Raw genomic sequence first — 20,104 nt, 5'->3', positions numbered from 1 at the left:
TTACTACCCGTCCCACCTCTATTATATATTGACTGTTCTGTCAGAGAACATAGAGAAGCGCCATAGTTTAAATTAAATGACGGTTGAGGACTCGGCAATTTATGTTGGCAGCAGTGTTTGGTTCTAACGAGGAATAAAATTAACTAGAAGAAATGTCGCAATATTTTTAACGACACGTTTTACTTTCGACAAATTGACACTAGATTTACCAGAATATTACAAGCTGCTTACTGTTTCCTTCATTTTCATTCAAGTCACACGAATTACAATTATAGTGAACCAAGGTTTTTATTGGCATCGAGTATTTAAATTTGGCGCTTGCCTTTGGCGGTTGAGGACTCCAATGTCAATAAGGGTGGTTTTGCAAAATCAGCCTCTATGTCGCTTCTCTATGTTCTCTGGTTCTGTGGTCAACATTGTGCGTCAAATTTGACATTTTAGATGTCTGGTATTTAATGATTTATTATTTTTATTGAATAGAAAATGGGCGTTCGAACAAATAAATAGAATAAATAATCTTGTGGAAACTGTACACAGGGCACAGGACACAGGGGTGTGGTATGCTGGTATGGACACAGTTGCGAGGGCTGCTTTTATATGTTGGCGAGATGAAGGTAAAATTGAGTTGGCAGAAAATAGTGAAGGAAATCGTTTTTCTAGGGCTGCAAGGCTAAAAGGTGAATGCTTCATGTAGCATCTTAGGATTACCAAGTGGTGGATCATCATCAAAGGCGTTAAAGTGACACAGAAGTTTATCATCTATGATGACATTACGTGCAACGGCAAAATAACTACATGTGTCACAGGTATATTTCATCAAGCATTTCTTCATTAAGTATCCACAGACATCACTTAAAGAATTTTGTTCCCCCATGTCCAGATGTCTGTAGTCTGTCGTATTTACTTCCACAGATTTACGTGCAGAAGTTGTTCAGCTTAAAACTGTATTCATAATTTGACACTGGTTACTCTCTTTAGATTCAATTGCTACTAAAACAGATCCTAAATCATTACAACTATTTGCATTTTCACTGTACCACGGTGTATAATAAGTTAGGTGTTCCGACGAGCGCGTGAAACGTGTCCCCAACTAGTCACAGATTTGGAGTGAGAGAAACAGAAGAGGGCGGCCATCATTTATTAATCGCACTGACGGGAAAGAGACGGGAGAAGTATTTGTCGGAATTAAAGCCATTTAGGTCAAAAAATCATCAAAATTAATTATCCGTTGTATTAAAATAAAAACTTTAAATATTTTTAAAATAATAATTTATTTAAAAAGATGAATGTAAACTCGTTGTTAAAGATAGTTCTTTTCGCCTTCACATATTGTATTAGTTTCACTCACTTCTGTTCGTTTCACAAGACAACTAAAAAATATCCATCAACTATTATCTACTTTACTGTTTGATAAATAAAAATTTATCATTATTACGTAGTCTGCAGTCGAGACTCTTTTCTTTTTTCTGCACATGCCTTGGTTGTTTTCTCTTGTTCATGTTTATAAAATTGTTTAATTGGCATAATTGTGTAAAATTGCCTTTGAAAATATTTCCAATCTATGCGCTTCACAAGAAAAAAGAACGTAAATAGTCATAAAATTTTTTGTTGCGAATAGCTCTTCACTTGTTCCATCGAATACATCCACAAAATCGATATATTTCATAAGTATCCCTTCCACCCATCGGAAAATATAAAACATTAACGAAACTGGATGGTTTAACCACCCCTGGATTTTGTACTAGTAAATTCAGATGTACTCGAACATGCATCTTCTTTGTTATGTAACTGTTCACGGCAAATATTACATTTTGAAGTATTGTACAATTTTTTTGCGACAAATCCAGCTGTAATAAATGATGTTGTCAACAATTTCAGTTGTAGTGACATCTTCAAATAGTTGTTCGTCTATTTCGTTAATCGGTGAATCTGTATATAAAATATATATACCTATTCTATTTTCCTTTTTATTTTCTCAACATGATTTTTCCCGCATTCTGGATTTGTTTCAAAAATATTTTTGATGTCATTAAATGATAACGAATGATTTGCGTTACTATTTTCCTGCATCTGTGTGCAATTGCCAAATTTCGGAGGTTTTTAGTATATTATTAGCCAAGGTTGCAGAGCCAAGCATTCTAGACCGAGCGCAAATTAGAACCCGAGACGCGCAGCGTCGAGGGCTCTGAAGCGCGAGGTCTAGAAGTGGCTTTGCAACCGTGGTTAATATACTATTTTTTTCACTAGTAGAACCCATAAGACAATAAACTGAAAAAATAAACGTTCAATTTTTTGACGCAACATGATTTTGTTTTGATTTCTAATCAAACTTAATCTAAATCTTCAACACAAAGAAAACCGTTTATACTTGTCGCTGAGTTAATCATTTTATCTTCTACCGTCGACCAACTACCGTGCGTATACTCAAGTAATGTTTGTAGCACACATTTGTTCATTTTTTAAGAAATAATCACATCAAACATTGCGTACATAACCTCAATTTTTCTTTTTGAACCGGTGGTCGCAAAAGTTGTATTTGCTACCTCTAAATGAGTCGACATTTGCATGGGTCATGGCTGCTAGTGAAAAATAGTATATTATTAGCCAAGGTTGCAGAGCCAAGCATTCTAGACCGAGCGCAAATTAGAACCCGAGACGCGCAGCGTCGAGGGCTCTAAGTGCGAGGTCTAGAAGTGGCTTTGCAACCGTGGTTAATATACTATTTTTTTCACTAGTAGAAACCATAAGACAATAAACTGAAAAATAAACGTTCAATTTTTTGACGCAACATGATTTTGTTTTGATTTCTAATCAAACTTAATCTAAATCTTCAACACAAAGGAAACCGTTTATACTTGTCGCTGACTTAATCATTTTATCTTCTACCGTCTACCAACTACCAACTACCATGCGTATACTCAAGTAATGTTTGTAGCACACATTTGTTCATTTTTTAAGAAATAATCACATCAAACATTGCGTACATAACCTCAATTTTTCTTTTTGAACCGGTGGTAGCAAAAGTTGAATTTGCTACCACTAAATGAGTCGACATTTGCATGCGTCCAGGCTGCTAGTGAAAAAAATAATTTATAAACCGATAACATTGGGTATAGCTGCAAAAAAGTTATAAATGTGGGATGTTCATTGGCACAACCTGCTTATCGAATTGTGCCGAAAAATCTTTGCAAAAAATATAGTTTCTGTGGAATAAAGAAAAATTACATCTCGCATTCAAAAACCCTCTGAAAATAAACATAAATTCTATTTATTGAATGTTAAAACATAACACATAACCGATAAAAAGAAAGTAATTGTTTTAAGTAAAAATAAAATTCAACATAAAATGCCTACTATTACTATAGCGACGACCAGTATTTTTTAGTGCAAAGTGTTGTTCAAAAGCAGCAGTTCACTACTGCAATAAAAGTGCCATTCCAGTAATCTGTCTTTAGGTACCCGAAACACCGACACTTTTTCGGGATTACCATTGTATCCGCTAGAACAATTAGGCACAACACATTTTCTACCCATTTTAATTGATAAATCAAAAAAACAAGTAAGAAATCGCAGAGAAAACCTAGCAAAATCGGTCACACCCATGATACAAGTAAATATGGTATGGACATCCCATGAACCAAAACTCGTCTTCTTCTGCGCAACGTTATCTGACGTCATGTGGAATGAATGACCTTCCACTTCTGTATTGACATCTGATGTCAAATATCAATTTTAAGGGTTATGAGGCAGTTATGAGTTTTTGTGGTTATGAGGGTTATTGTTTATTGTTACCAAACTGATGCGTAAAAACAAATTGGTGGTTTGCTAGCGACCTAGCGTTGTTAAAAAAATAGCGGGGATGATAGCAAATAATAAGAAAATATCTGTGTCCTTGTTATGCTCCGTCTTTTCGACAGCAGGTATTTTTTGCTTCCAGTATGGCGATCCTGTTACTGTCATTTGGCCGTCAATTGCCTTGGTGGTAACACGTCTTCCACGACTGTTTGCTGGTTACCGGTGACACTTTCTCGTTGAATAGGGCTGGAGTTACTTTGGGACTGGAATAGTGTTCTTTCCGGTCCGTTAACTCAATAATTCTAGTACAGTCTGTCGTAACCTCAAATCGTAAACACATCAACCTTTCGTTGACAGATAGCGAAAATTACTAGCCTCGCGCTATCTTTGTTTAACACATAGGTTAGGTTCCTCTCTGTCGAATTCCGACCACAGGCAGTTTGCCGTACTTTCTAAAAGTAATAGTAGATCTAGTGACTTTAGTTGGGCTCGGTAAATATTTCAATTTCCCGCCTGAATACAGCCAGGTGACGTCAGCAAACCTGCGTATGTTCATACCATATTTACTTGTATCATGGTCACACCTACAAAGGGAAAAAGCCCGCCAAACGCTGCTAAACAGATCTAAGTGAGAGGTTACAGGCCGCCGCTGTCTGTCTCTCTCGATCGCTGCTCGTGAGTAAACCGACGTCAAGTCGATGCACGGTGAATACGCTTCGTCGTAGAGCAGCTTTCAACACGAAAAGGTACAGGGGCGGGGCTTAAGATGCGCGACTTGTAGTCGGGCTAGCAGTGGCGTAACATCGATGTATTGAGAAGGGAGTTTCGGCTGAGTTACATTTCTTTCAAAAACAATTAAAAATAGAGCAATTTCCACAAAAGAATACAGACAACCATTTAATAAAAATAAATTTATTTGTTTGGTAAAAAAATAGACTTACGTAACAATAAATTATGATAATCTATCACACAAAATTTGGTATTTTTAATTATTAAACGAGTTTATAATGTGAGGGATTATAGCATGAGTAAAAAATTTCACGAATCCCTCATTATAAACCAGTATCATATACTATTTTATAGTCGACTAGTCTTAAAGCAACAGTTAAATCTTTAGATAAAAGCGGGCTTAAAACTCTGAGAATAAGCAACCTATGACTATAATTATATGGTTTTTAATTTTCTGGCACAATTTATCGATACCGTAAAGTCGGATTATAATAAGGCTTAACGTTTTCTGTCTTTAACATTGAAGTAATAATCGCAGTTCGTATTCTAGCATAATTGACCCTTTTCCTGTAAGCAAAGTGAGTAGACATTATATAAATTCCAATGACACAGAGTGAGACAACATCGCGCAGGCGAAGTCAGATTTTTGGAGCGCCAAGTTTAAATTAACCAATGAGCGACAGATTACGCATGTGTAGCCGGTTGCATTCTGTCAAAGCGGTTTGTTGTCACAGGCCTTTGCTCTGCTGCCGGAGTGCCGGATACAATTTCCAACGTGGTTTTGAAGATGCGTGCGCACGAAAAGTCACTATGGAAGTTTTACGATCTTACAGGAAAAGGGTCAATTGTCGTTTATAACTAGAGCTTCGACTGTACCGTAATTTAACAGTAATTATTGCTCACTAAAAATTACCTTTTTACTTCTTTTACTTACTTTTTTATTCAACTCATACATCAAATACAGCACTAATAATTGTTTAAATTCTTTTTCTATAATGTCAACGCTAATAAAATAGAAAAGTGATATTTTTATTAACCGCAATAATATTTTAATATTTCAAAATCGAAATATTCATCGCCGCTGCCACTGCTTGCACGATATTTGTAAGGCCAAACCAAAACAATGTTCTGCGCACTCCCACCACCTGTACCCTTTTGTGTTGAAAGTTGCTTCTAACACCTAACTTATTATACACCGCAGTGGCGTAACAATCAAACTGCGGGCCTGTGTTCTACAACACTGTGGGGCCCCTAATGAACAGCGAAATAAAAATATTTAACAATACGAGTATAATGAGTAAAGAATGAGTAGATTGCAATTAGCGCTAACGTTTTATTAAAATCATTCTACCTGAAACATTGAATTAAAAAAATAAAATACAATAATTACCTGAAGACATATAATTAAAATATATACAATATTAGAAACTAGCCGACCCGCCAAACGTTGTTTTGGCATTTCTAGTGAATATTTTGGTACATTATTAATTAAAATAAATACATAAAAATTTATCGTACGACAATGATTATATTCAATGGCCATCTTGCAACCCTATTGCGCATCTGTGGATGAAAGCAAAGATACTCATATCGTTATTAAAAAATGGGGGTTGGTGGTAGAAGGGTCAAAATTTAGGGTTATATGTATTTTTTGATGCCAAATCTTAAAAAAATAAAAATAGAAAATGTCTAAAAAATAAAAAACGTTTGGTGGGTCACCCTTATCACTTAGGGCTTTAAAAAATAGTTTACTAGACCTACCGAATATACACAAAAAATTTCATAAAAATCGGTCAAGGCGTTTCGGAGGAGATTGGTTACAAACACTGTGACACCAGAATTTTATATTAGATTATTTTAGAAAAAAATTCATTACCATAAAAAAGGTTATACTGAGTCGACCTTAAAAGATTGACGTATGCTGTCGCGGACTTTTTTTTAGAACTTTTAGAAGGGAACAATTCCATCATACATGATTTTTATGTAACTTTAACCGTTTAATAAGCAGCGTAAGCAACGGAAGCTGTCAAAGGACGAATAATTTTCCCGTTTTTCCGATATTTTTCATTGCTGCTCCGCTCCTATTAATCATAGGGTGATGTTATATAGCCTATAACCTTCCTCGATAAACGGACTTTCTAACACAAAAAGACTTTTTGAATTCAAACCAGTAGTTTCTGAGATTGGCGCGTTCAACCAAACAAACTCTTCAACTTTATAATATAAGTAAGTATAGAAGTATAGATAAAATGCCAATTTTTTTTTATCTCAAAATTGTTTTCTTCTTGCTTTTCAATGGGCACAAGTTGATACAAAATTTGATACATCTAAGCTTCTAACAATTTGATTTCCATTTGAGAGATTCAATGAAGATAATCTGCATTGGCTCATTATTTCTTAAAAAATTTTTAGTCATTTTTAATTTCGAAAAAGATCTTTCCGCTGAAACCACCGAAAGAGGTATTGTAAGAAAAGTGAAACATGCTGTGATAATTTCAGCGGCACAAGTACAGGTAGGTCATTCTGTAATAATTTCCCAGTCCAGTTTTTTTTTCTACTTAAAAAATTAGTTGTAACATACGTCAGATATATTTTATTATTCCAAAAAAACACCACAAGTACAAAATTAAAATAGTTTTGAAAATACGAAAATTTTCATAAAACACAACTGAAACTGTTTTTTTTTTTCACGTTTTATTACAGCATGAAGTTTCACTGTAGAACTGAGGACAAAATTTAAGTATTTTGTTGTCTTGCATCATAAATTAGTCATACTTTTGTCGGATAAAGATTGGTAATTTACTACATGGGGTGTTAGATTTGCTACAATGGGATTGCGACACTGCGACAGGTTTATTACAAGCAGATGCTGCTGCATTTTCGACCGCCGGTGCCGGTCGCTAAAACCCGAGTTTATTGAGTCTATAATATTGAGATGCCGCCCTTTGCAGCAAAAAATTCGTAAATAGCAATCAACCATCGATCCTGGGATTACCGCACATTTTCGAATTTTTTATTTCAGGATGTAATTTGGGCAATAATATAAAAAAAATCTAATAAAAAAATGTTCGTGTGACCGGACCGGGCCCCTTGAAGCAGCGGGCCCGTGTTCCGCCGAACACGTGGAACACCGGTAGTTACGCCACTGATACACCGTGCACTGTACTGTAAAAATTGCATTCCAAATAATTTTGTATTGATTATAGAATAATATAATTCTTTATATTTACAGGTTCCAAGGGAATTTTAAAGAAGCCGCTGAAGCAGGTTTTTTCATTGTGCCTGCAATCACGAGGTGGTCTACCACTGATGTTCATCTTACTATGAAAAGGTTCTCACAATTACTTCATTAATTTCGCTAACAACAAATATTTAACCAAAAACATCAAAGTACTTTTCCCAGGGAAGATGAAAACAACAGCGTTCATTTTCTGACTCTTCAAACGGTTCACACTTGGCGAAAATTGAAGGCATTGACAAAATAGTAGATATCTTAATGTTGAAATAACTTGGTAAAGTGAATATAAGCACAATTCTTTTTTTTTATTGTTCAAAATGGTATTTTCTTCATGAACTTCATACCACACTTCAAATATTGGTTTCAGTTTCTTAATATTCGTCCAAAGTTTATATCAGTTTGTTTAACGTTGTCTTACGGACGAGCTGTATCACAGTATAGATATCAATCAGTAGGGACAACTCGCTATTTTTACTGACTCGTTTTCATGGGTGGTCGTTTGTCTTGTGACCGTATGAGGGCGCGCAACGCAAGGTATTTATCTTTCTTACACATTGGAACTGCGGTACTTTGGTTATCTAGTGACTTTAATATGAAACATTTGACATTTGGCAGTTTAGTTGCGTTGGTTTTGATGATATAAGGCTGATGTTCTGTGTAATTATTGCAGTTAAATGTAATTTTCACAGAGACGTTTTAAAAAGCGTTATTCTCGTTTTCATAGGACCATTGTTTACTGTTTGATTTTTTTGTAAAAAAAATTAAATGTGCATATGTATATTAGCGTTTTCTAGTAACGTTGAATTTTACAACCATTTACAGCCATCATGGAAAAGAAATTAATGAAACGTAAAATCGTAATCAGAGAAGCGGGCCACATCTAAATTTCAACATGGCATCTCTGTTATAGGGCGCTTAATTAATTATTTATTATAATAGACTGTGTGGTTTCTAAGATCAACTAGTTACAAAATGTTATTGTTATTACACTATTTTTAATTCTTTTCCAAAAATTCATTTGCACAAAGTGTAGTAAATTGTTTACACGAATCAATTTTAAAATGAAGCGTTTGTGATCCTTTTTAAATTGGGGGGCGACATCTAGAAATATTTTGGGAAACGACCACCGATTACGGCTTAAAATTCAGGTCAGAAATATCAAAGGCGCCGACACGAGTTATCCCTACTGATTGATGTCTATACTGTGGCTGTATTTGTAATTTAGGCAACCAATATTCCACTTCGTTTCAAAAATCCCGCCTAATAAAAACCAATTTTAACAACATGCCAAAAGTGGTTAATCTTTCTTCCGAAAATACAAAGTTCTTCATAAATGGAAGAAGACAAGATTAAAAAATAACAATCATTAAGTTTATTCGAAAAAAAATTGTATTATCTTTAACATTTTTTGGTACCTTTGTAGTGTTTACATTCTGATTAATTATTGTAATGTGTAAAGTGTTCGTGAATAAAATTATCTGTTAATCGTTATGTATTTATTTTTTCGTATGGCTTTTATCATTACCTGACATTTAACTACTCAACACCATAAATGTAGACATATGTTCAATCTGAAAAAAAAAAGATACTGTCAATGTATTGGAAGTATACAACCAATATTACATCAAACTACGTAATCTATACAGGTGTTCGTTAAGTTGAGACATTCCATGGAGACGCAGTTTTATGCCTTGTTTTAGAGCGATTTAGCTTGTGTTACCTTAGTAAAATTTCGATATTTATTGATTTCATCTTTTTATAAATTTTAGAAATTTTTAGAGACGGTCCTGTCCATGATGGTATGGACATCCCATGAACCAAAACTCGTCTTCTTCTGCGCAACGTTATCTGACGTCATGTGGAATGAATGACCTTCCACTTCTGTGTTGACATCTGATGTCAAATATCAATTTTAAGGGTTATGAGGCAGTTATGAGTTTTTGTGGTTATGAGGGTTATTGTTTATTGTTACCAAACTGATGCGTAAAAACAAATTGGTGTTTGCTAGCGACCTAGCGTTGTTAAAAAAATAGCGGGGATGATAGCAAATAATAAGAAAATATCTGTGTCCTTGTTATGCTCCGTCTTTTCGACAGCAGGTATTTTTTGCTTCCAGTATGGCGATCCTGTTACTGTCATTTGGCCGTCAATTGCCTTGGTGGTAACACGTCTTCCACGACTGTTTGCTGGTTACCGGTGACACTTTCTCGTTGAATAGGGCTGGAGTTACTTTGGGACTGGAATAGTGTTCTTTCCGGTCCGTTAACTCAATAATTCTAGTACAGTCTGTCGTAACCTCAAATCGTAAACACATCAACCTTTCGTTGACAGATAGCGAAAATTACTAGCCTCGCGCTATCTTTGTTTAACACATAGGTTAGGTTCCTCTCTGTCGAATTCCGACCACAGGCAGTTTGCCGTACCACAGAATATCATACAGTAATGACAGCTTTTGAAAGCCCCATAAGAAATACACGTAACGGACCAGAACAACAATAATCGACCGTTGGGTAAGGACATGACCTTGAATTTTGGCTTGAAACTGTAGTGGCAAACCTTGTTACTAAATAAAATTTACCACCATGTCAACATTGTGCGTCAAATTTGACATTTTAGGTGTTTGGCATTTAATATTGTAACTGTGATTTATTATTTTTACTGAATAGAAAATGCGCGTTCGAACAAATAAATAGAATAAATAATCTTGTGGAAACTGTACACAAGGCACAGGGGTGCCGTATGCTGGTCTGGACACAGTTACGAGGACTGCTTTTATATATCGGCCACATGAAGGTAAAATTGAGTTGGTAGAAAATAGTGAAGCAAATCGTTTTTCTAGGGCTGCAACATAAAAGGTGAATGCTTCATGTAGCATCTTAAGCCCGCCACTCACGTTTCAACGCCGCAGAACAATTGTGTTGGATATGACCAAATTGAAGTGTTTTTGAACGTCTGTGTATGAGATCAAGCAAATCGGTTGGATGTGGACGGTCGGTGAACAAGTCTGTCTGCAGCAGTACAATCGTTTTGAATTGGATGGAAATTTGATCATGTGTGGACATGACTCGACAGTGTATGTTATTCAAACCGTGAGAGCAGCTATAAAAGTACATTTTCGTCATTTTGTCGGACATGTTGTCATCACGATCGCAAATTTTTAACTGCAAGGTCGTAACGTGTGTGTACTGCTGCTTTTTAACAGAATTGTACAACAGTTGCATCCACTACAATCGTACTGGGACGTAGGAACGTGAATGGCCAGCTTTAGGATTACCAAAATGGTGGATCATCATCAAAGGCGTTGAAGTGACAGAGAAGTTTATCATATATGATGACATTACATGCAACGGCAAAATAACTACATGTTTCACAGGTATATTTCATCAAGCATTTCTTCATTAAGTATCCACAGACATAACTTAAAGAATTTTGTTTCCCCATGTCCAGATGTCTGTAGTCTGTCGTATTTACTTCCACAGATTTATGTGCAAAAGTTGTTCAGCTTAAAACTCTATTAATAATTTGACACTGGTTACTTTCTTTAGATTCAATTGCGAGTAAAATAGATCCTAAATCATTACAACTATTGGAATTTTCACTGTGCTGTAAAAATTGCATACCAAATAGTTTTTTATTGATTATAGAATAATATACTTCTTTATATTTCTTATCTTACAGATTCCAAGGGAAATTTAAAGAAGCCCCTGAAGCAGATTTTTTCATTGTGCCTGCAATCACGAGGTGGTCTACCACTGTAGTCCATGTTACTATGAAAAGGTTCTCAGAATCACTTCACTAATTTAACTTACAACAAAAATTCAACCAAAAACATCAAAATACTTTTCCCAAGGAAGATCAAAACAACAGCGTTCACTTTCTGACTCTTCAAACGGTTCACACTTGGCGAAAATTGAAGGCATTGACAAAATAGGTAATTGATATGTTTATGTTGAAATTAACTCGGTAAAGTGATAGACTTTTATTTATGAATAAAATAAATATAAGCACAATTCTTTTTTATTGTTCAAAATGGTATTTTTTTCGTAGTCTTCATACCACACTCCAAAAATTGGTTTCAGTTCATTCGATGTTTATATCAGTTCCTTTTACATTGTTTTACGGACGAACTCTATTTGTAATTTAGGCAACCAATATTCCACTTCGTTTCAAAAATCCCGCCTAATCAAAACGGTTGGGTAAGGACACGTTGTTCCAATATTTGACGAGCTGTCTTTACTGTATGATATACTGTGGCCGTACTTTCTAAAAGTAATAGTAGATCTAGTGACTTTAGTTGGGCTCGGTAAATATTTCAATTTCCCGCCTGAATACAACCAGGTGACGTCAGCAAACCTGCGTATGTCCATACCATATTTACTTGTATCAGAGAACATAGAGAAGCGACATAGAGGCTGATTTTGCAAAACCACCCTCATTGACATTGGAGTCCTCAACCGCCAAAGGCAAGCGCCAAATTTAAATAGTCGATGCCAATAAAAACCTTGGTTCACTATAATTGTAATTCGTATGACTTGAATGAAAATGAAGGAAACAGTAAGCAGCTTGTAATATTCTGGTAAATCTAGTGTCAATTTGTCGAAAGTAAAACGCGTCGTTAAAAATATTGTGACATTTCTTCTAGTTAATTTTATTCCTAGTTAGAACCAAACACTGCTGCCAACATAAATTTCGGAGTCCTCAACCGTCATTTAATTTAAACTATGGCGCTTCTCTGTATTCGAGCTTGTATCATGGTCCTGTCCAAAATTTCTGATTAAAGATTAGCGTTTACAAAAAATATCATTGTCATGGATATGAATTTAGAGTCTAAATATTTTAGAGTATTGTCATAGAATACCCTCACTATAGAACACGATCTCCAATGCTTGTATATAAGTTCGGTAGATGTAACTAGATTTGGTAACTTTTTTTTTTAAGCTGTGTAACTGCGGACATAATTGACCAGTAAAGTAAGGTTAGAATTTAGAATGCGCGGCAGTTCATAATTCAAAAATTCTACTATGGGTTTCTTATGGGAGCTTGATTTTACAGACAAAATACACCGCACAGGTAGAAATCTTAACTAGTTCATGCTACAAGCGATAAAGACTGTACAATTATCTTCCTGTTACTAAAGGTTTAACTATATAAAAAGCTTGTGTTAAAGAAATATCGCAAATTAAAAACAACGTTGTCACAGTAGATCAGTAACGAAACTTCAGCAATATTTGCGGAACGGGTGTGACCTTGGGAGCCCGTTCCCGGGAAACACGAAGATTCAAATATTTCGTAGCATTCGTATGTGATTCATATAATACTAATAATTGTACACAAAAATAAAAATGGGTGGCATGTACTAGTGACATTAGCCAATTGGCCATTTTTTTCTTTCTTATAAATTATTATTAATATATTCAAGCAAAACATTTTTATTCAATTTTGATGTTTTAAACTGCGTTTATTAAATCCTTAACAAGTCTGACAAATAAGTTGTTATCCACAAGTGAATTGCAAAATTTTTATTTCACTCTTAATATTTTTAAATCACTCACAAAAAAATAAAAAACAACCTCAGCAGGAACATAAACATTTTGCTTATTATTTTTAATAGTTTTCACAGAATACAATTTGTTTACAATTTTCACTAAAAGGTTGCTGCAACTAAATCAGTATTGTTTGACATATTTGTTTGGCTCTGTGAGACGTCAATTTGGGAATTGTATAAATCCCACACCAACACAATTCCAAAGTGTGTTTCGGAAACTATTTACTACAGATTATTTCGATACGAGTGCAAGAACCAACTGTGAAACACTATTTTATTTGAAATGAAAAATTTGCTAAGGTGTTCTTTTAAACAAACTTCCACAACACATCTCCTCTGTATTCCAGCCTCTTCAACAATCATTAAGTGATGTGAGTTACCGGAAACTCACCTTGAAAGAACACAACTGTTTATGGTATGTTTGTGGATACTCATTAATACGAAAATTCTTACATCACCACTTCTGCGAAGTTTGTTGTGAACTTTGCACATTCTTACGAAGTGGTACATCCTGTTTTAATTGTGTGACATTTTAAAGTCTTCAATGAAGATGTGATTTTTGGGGATTTAATGATACCACCTAAACATTTTGTAGTTTATACTCCGATGGGTAATACATTTTATGAGTTTTTCCCAATTTATGCACCGTAGTCGTTAACTGGTTTGCGGCTAAAAAACGAACCATACAAAAATACCATTCCACCACCCCTGCAAAGACTTTCCTCTTGATTACCTCGTTTCAGTTTTTATTAGTTGGAATTTTTTACACACTAAAATTTAAAAATAAATCTTGGACCGCTCAAACACGCACACATCGAAAATTAAACTATTTCGTTTAACCTGCAGTTTGTTGACCTCTTTAGCCTGGAATTTTCTAGTATTTTTTACATGTATCGTAAGTATCTATTACTTTGTTAAAATAAATTTTACGTTTGTTTTTAACCTCATAGGGCTATGAAAGTCTCAGCTGATTCCATAAGAAATACATGGGGAGCTTACGGAACGACATAAAGAGGTCACTAGCGTCACTAAAGGTGCTCCGACCTTGAAGAACATAGTTTCTTTTTCATTTTAAGGTTTTCGGTGAACGTTTTGTCTGGTTTTGTCAACAAGAAATGTCATATTAATTACGGGATCATACGGGATGTTGGGTTATGAGGTTAAAAACAAACGTAAAATTTATTTTAACAAAGTAATAGCAGAGATAATAGAGATATGACAGCTCGCAAAATTAAGCGACAATAGTCCTTATGTACTGTGCCCCAAACCGTCACTTTCGGGCGCGCTATTTAAATTTGAGTGAAACTTTCGTAGCGCGGCTATTTGATTACCAGGGATATTTCCAATCGTAAGAATATACCAAAAGTGGTTAATCTTTCTTCCAAAAATACTAGGTTGCTCATAAATGGAAAAAGTCAAGATTAAAAAAAATACAACCATTAAGTTTATTCGAAAAATGATTGTATTATATCTAACATTTGTTGGTGCTTTTGTAATGTTTACATCCTGATTAATAGTAAATGGATAAAAAAAAACATTAAATTACTCAAAATGCTTGTATTAACTTTTCTTATCCTTTAAAACTCTAAAATGTGCATACACAACACAAACTGTACAATTTTATAGCGAGGATAATAATAAAAGTACCCTCTAGCTCATTCAAAGATTGTTATTACAACCTAACGTTGAAATTCAAGGACGACACTTTAAGGGGTACAAATACAGTTATAATATTGAATGTTACCTTTTCATTGCGAAGATGACTTTAGTCACTTTTAGTTCTGTGCGGGTGTTAATAAAATTATTTTTATCCTCATATTATTATTAGTTATTTACATCACACTTCATTAGAATATAACCAAATACAAGCTATTGTTCTGTATAAAATATATGCAGCACAACCCAACTGGTAATTGTGCTTTTGATTTAGCAACATTTTGTGGGGGCTAACAAATCCCACAAAATTGTGCAACATGTAATATTTGTATAGTCTGTATTTATTGACTTCCAACCACTATCATCCTGAAACTTTCTCTTCGTACACCTGCATGTCGTAAAACCTATCTTTTGTTCGCCCTTCCCAATAATTCTTATCCTTCGAAGATTTCGAGTACCTTCTAAGAACCCTTTCGACACAACCGTTTCGCCGCTCTCTACCGACCTGTCTTTTCATTTTCAAAATCACAGACAACACTCTTCACTTTTCCCTTATCTACTGAACCGACAACATTAAAAATAAATACACCACAAACGCAAGTCCTCTTTTAATCATCTGATCACACCACAATTCTTATCTGCTAATGAAGATATCTCCAATTTAAGTGAGAGGTACAACATCCCCACCATAATTAATAATTCCCAACCATCTCATAATGCCCTAAAAATAGATAGGATAGAGTACAAAGAGTTTGATTTAGCTGAACAAAATATCTTACGATAAATATGTGGATACTCAGTGGATGCATGCTTAAAACACTCTTCTCAGATATGCTGTGAATATACAAATGCATGTGGCAGAAATTCTAGAACTACATTATTGTCGTTTCCAAGCCCACAATTCTGAAACTTTATCTTATGGCAATCTTAATGTTTCGTATGAACAGTTTGCATATTACATTGAACAATTAGAAAATGCCTTCAGTAGATAATACACTTTCGCTTCAAGTTCCCAGACAACTTAAAAACCAGCTGGCCTTAATAGCATCCATGTAGTAATCTCCCCCTTGATTACCTTTTGTCATTATTTGTGCGATTACGTATATTTTATACATTGAAATTCCATAATAGGGAACTACAGAAGCAACCTAAAAAACAGAGTAAATTAATCATTTTGTCCCATTTATAGAGCATTTGCCAGTTTCATCGATTAATAATTAATTATAGCTGCAGAAAATCATCGGTTTACTGTAATGGGTTGGCTAGGGACAATTAATCTACACTTTGCACTACTGATGGTTTTTCTTTATTTTGTAGTTTTCCACAAATACAGCGACTGAATATCATTCGCGCGACGTTCTTAACGGCTCTAGTTTACATTTGGTTTTTCTAGTTTTTATAATACTTAGTTAATGAGGTGAAGGGAACAAGACGCCTAAAACTAACACATTTGACGATATTTTAATGAATACAAGGAAAATACCCAACACCTATAAGAAGAGAAAGGCAATAGTGTTTAATGGAAAAATATGACAAATTACGAGTACATTACACCTTCCCCCATAACAACAAAATTAATAGCTACTTAGGCTATTAATTTTGCTTTACAATTAACAATAGAATTTAATGGTTTTTCATCTTTAGTTGACAACTGCGGATACATTGAAACTGATTCAGGAATCTGATCAGGTGAATTTACCATACTATCAGATACAGGGTAGTATCTTACTTCAACTGGCGGAACAGTCTGTTGACTGTTACGCTGACACATTTGAAAAGGACAGAAATTAATATTTTGTTTCTTAACATACTTATAATAACAATAGTAAATAAACCTAATTGTAACAATTAAAATCATTAATTTAATTATTATTATAACAGTATATGTCACGGTATTTGGTACATTTGGTATTAGAGAATTATCTTCAATTAACTTATCAGTTTTTTGTTTGAGTAAATTTAATTTATGGCTAACCAGATTTAAACTTTCTTTGTTCAATGCAGTTAAACTTATTGGTGTTTGAGGAAATGTTTCAGCTAGCTTTGTATTAAAAAAGGTTATATTTTGGATTTCTAACCTGGGTATTATATGTGTGTGTGGACTTTCTGGACTACTCTTTGCTGAAATTATATTGGCATGGGATGTATATAATTTACAATTTTGTGATAATGTAAGAATTCCTGTATTTTCTAATGTTATAATTCTGGGTGTCATGTTAAGACAGTCAATCGTTGCTGCGCTATCTGGCGGTACCACATAAATCCAACTGTTAGTAGTTGCTAATTTATGCCATACTTCTAAATTTGTTGTTATTACGCGTACATCACATGTTGTAGGTATTTGGTTCAAATGTTTAAATAGCTCGACTTCACAAATAGGCCGCGATTGAGTATAGTACAAAGGTTCAGATCTTTGACAAATCATTAATAGTTCACCCAGTTCAGTGCATTGATTTAAATCGTTCATAGTAGAATAGGTGTATCGATTTATTGAAAATGCTAGATAATTAAATTTTGGCAACACAAACTGATATGCAGATGTGATTTTATTTTTTACTGGCAACGGAACAAGGTTATATAAAAAATATTGATCAACATTAACTAATGGTAAGGTAATTATATAGCCGATATGATTGTCTGAAAAGAACGTTTTTATTTGAATTATATCCAAATATTTGTGGGCCTCATCGTAAGTGAGAGGTAAGGGAAATTGTGTTGAGGTTGGCAAATGAGATGTGGATTTGGTTAATTCGTCAATTAGCTGATAAGGACTAATAACAAAAGGATGCAATAAATTACGCTTGGCGAATAGAATCGTATTTGTTAGTGTATTGATTTCGCTTTGAACTTGATTTATTAATATAGTTAACATTTGAAAATGTTCATCAATGATTTGTCTTAATTGTTCTGTATTTGCCCTATCACTAACAGAATTTGTAAATTTTTCAAAAGTATTTTCTAAAAGAAGAAGGTTATTGTTAAGAGTGATCGTTGTTTTATTAAAATTATCGATAGTTGAATTTACAATTTGTATCTGTTCTTCAGCAAGATATAATAAATTTTTGTTTGATTCTCGTACCTTTGCAATGGCCTCCTTATAATACCTTGCGTCTTCCTCGTCGAGAGTTCCGAAAACTGTTTTAAATAGACTGCCTACTGCGTTAAACCATGCCCTTTTTGCTCGTTTATTATTTATGATTGTTATTAAATCCTTTTCTGAGTTCTCAAGATGGGGAATAATACTATTTACAGTTTGCGAGGGGATTTCGCAGCTAGTTTTCATTCGTTTGTTACATAGGTCGCTGGTTTGTTTATAATAATCACGGATAATGCTTAGATGCTTATTAACTGATCCTAAATCAAAGTATGAAATCACATTCCAATATCTTTCGATGAAGTGGATAGTTTTTTGATGTTCATAGTAAATTCCAGAAAAATCTTTTATCGGGGTATTGACGTACTGGTTTGAACTGAAGGTGACGACTAGGAACCAAGTGGCCAATCGTCTGGAAAAATATCGTTATTAAAAATGAGCTAATTTTAAGTTATTACTATGTACTTTTTGTTTTTTGTTTTTAACAAGAATAGTGTAATTAACGGGTGACTGTATGTCGACAATTTCATAAGGACCTTTGTAGTTACGGGTAAGCTTTTTAGAAGTACCGGGCTTCGAGTGTTCGTTTAAAAGAAAAACTTTATCACCGATTTGAAATTTTTGTTTATTACACCGTTTATCATAGTATTGTTTGTTGCGCTCTTTAGAATCAAGGATGTGGTTTCTAGCGATTTCTTGAGATTTTTGTAATTTTAGAGTTAGGTTATCAATATAGTCATCGTATGTGTATTTAAAATCGGGGTTTTTTGTGATATTTGAGGGTAAATTTGCCTTATTACCAAAGATCAGTTCAAAAGGAGTAAACTTCGTGCTTGAATGAACTGTAGTGTTGTAAGAAAACATAGCAAAATCTATCCATGAATCCCAATCTGTTTGATCTTTGTTAATATAGTGTTTTAGATAGTCGGCTAAGGTATGATGACTCCGTTCTAGAGCTCCATTGCTCTGGGGGTGATATGCAGAACAGTTTATCTGTTTTATCTTAAACAATTTGGCTACTTGTTTTAGAAGATTAGAAGTAAATTCACGACCTTGATCTGTTACTATTATAGACGGAATGCCAAATTTACAAATAAATGCACGTACTAAAATTTCAGCAATAGTTTCAGCTTCATGACTCGTGATGGCATAAGCTTGTGAATATTTGGTTAAGTCATCTTGTAGGGTGAGAATGAACCTGTTACCCTTTTCACTTATAGGTAATGGTCCGACGATGTCTAGAAAGATTTTCTCAAATGGAGTTTGACTAGTGGTCGTTATCACCATTGATTCTTTATGTTTTTTGCGTACTAACTTATTTTTTTGACAGGATTCACAAGTTCTTAGAAATTTTCTAATATCGTTTTTCATACCAGTCCATTTATAATTCTGTTTGATTCTATTATACGTTCTGTGATAGCCTGAATGTCCTGACACGGGATTGGAATGATTTTCAATGAGAATTCTATTAATTTCATCTTGAGTAGTAGGTATGTTCAAATCATTATGATAAACCTTGATTTTTATGTTTGTACCGTGGAAAATATATCTAATCATTGAACGAATCTTTTTCCAGTGTAAATTGTCAAAAGAGGTACTTAATTTTGGAATGCTAATACTTTCAATTTTATCGTTGAGTAATTCAGCTTTTAGTTGCAGTAGAATATCAAACAATTTTTCATATGAAGTCGTTTCCCAGTGATACTGTTTATTGATTAAATAATAAAACCTTTTTGTTTTTTCGCTTACTTTAATAATTTTAGGGGGATTTAAATCTTGTTCAAGTAATAATATCTGGTTGACCGAGTTTCACTCGGCTCGTTTGGTAGTATTAGATCAGATTAGGACAGATAAATATGCGTATAGTATGCATTTTGAAGTACACGCGCTACTTAAAAATACACATTAAAAAAGAAATTCCATAAGCAGTCTTTGTTTTAAACACTGCTAAGTGACATGTAGAGATTAAAGAACAGAAAACTGGAATTATTGTTTGACATCTCATTTGTTACCCAAGTTTTCTCTCTGTCGTTTTTTTTTTCCTAGT

General features: G+C 34.2%; 4 long non-coding RNA genes across 5 annotated transcripts; 2 read left to right on the top strand and 2 right to left on the bottom strand.

Moving 5' to 3' along the window:
* The first annotated feature begins 106 nt into the window (after nucleotides 1-106).
* On the top strand, nucleotides 107-9,253 carry LOC135121347 (uncharacterized). 2 transcript variants are annotated; one of them, XR_010278935.1, is made up of 3 exons: nucleotides 107-614; nucleotides 661-806; nucleotides 3,938-4,518. It is a non-coding gene; the product is annotated as an uncharacterized LOC135121347 (long non-coding RNA). The 2 variants fall into 2 exon arrangements; XR_010278933.1 differs by lacking the exon at nucleotides 3,938-4,518 and adding an exon at nucleotides 7,757-9,253 and having other exon boundaries at nucleotides 114-614.
* An 809-nt stretch (nucleotides 9,254-10,062) lies between these two features.
* Nucleotides 10,063-11,772, top strand: LOC135121339 (uncharacterized). The gene is made up of 3 exons (XR_010278925.1): nucleotides 10,063-10,555; nucleotides 10,602-11,135; nucleotides 11,441-11,772. It is a non-coding gene; the product is annotated as an uncharacterized LOC135121339 (long non-coding RNA).
* A 1,567-nt stretch (nucleotides 11,773-13,339) lies between these two features.
* Nucleotides 13,340-14,634, bottom strand: LOC135146123 (uncharacterized). The gene is made up of 2 exons (XR_010283682.1): nucleotides 13,761-14,634; nucleotides 13,340-13,698 (listed from the first exon to the last, which is right to left on the bottom strand). It is a non-coding gene; the product is annotated as an uncharacterized LOC135146123 (long non-coding RNA).
* A 215-nt stretch (nucleotides 14,635-14,849) lies between these two features.
* Nucleotides 14,850-16,207, bottom strand: LOC135120945 (uncharacterized). Its single transcript, XR_010278799.1, has 2 exons — nucleotides 15,743-16,207; nucleotides 14,850-15,684 (listed from the first exon to the last, which is right to left on the bottom strand). It is a non-coding gene; the product is annotated as an uncharacterized LOC135120945 (long non-coding RNA).
* Nucleotides 16,208-20,104: the final 3,897 nt, after the last annotated feature.

Source organism: Zophobas morio, unplaced genomic scaffold (assembly GCF_036711695.1).
Source record: "Zophobas morio isolate AGI-343-1 ecotype UQ-CSIRO unplaced genomic scaffold, CSIRO_AGI_Zmor_V1 ptg000005l, whole genome shotgun sequence".
In the NCBI taxonomy this organism is placed as follows: Eukaryota; Metazoa; Arthropoda; class Insecta; order Coleoptera; family Tenebrionidae; genus Zophobas; species Zophobas morio.
Note: the sequence above shows the minus strand (reverse complement) of the source record. Positions and strands in the feature narration are given on the sequence as shown.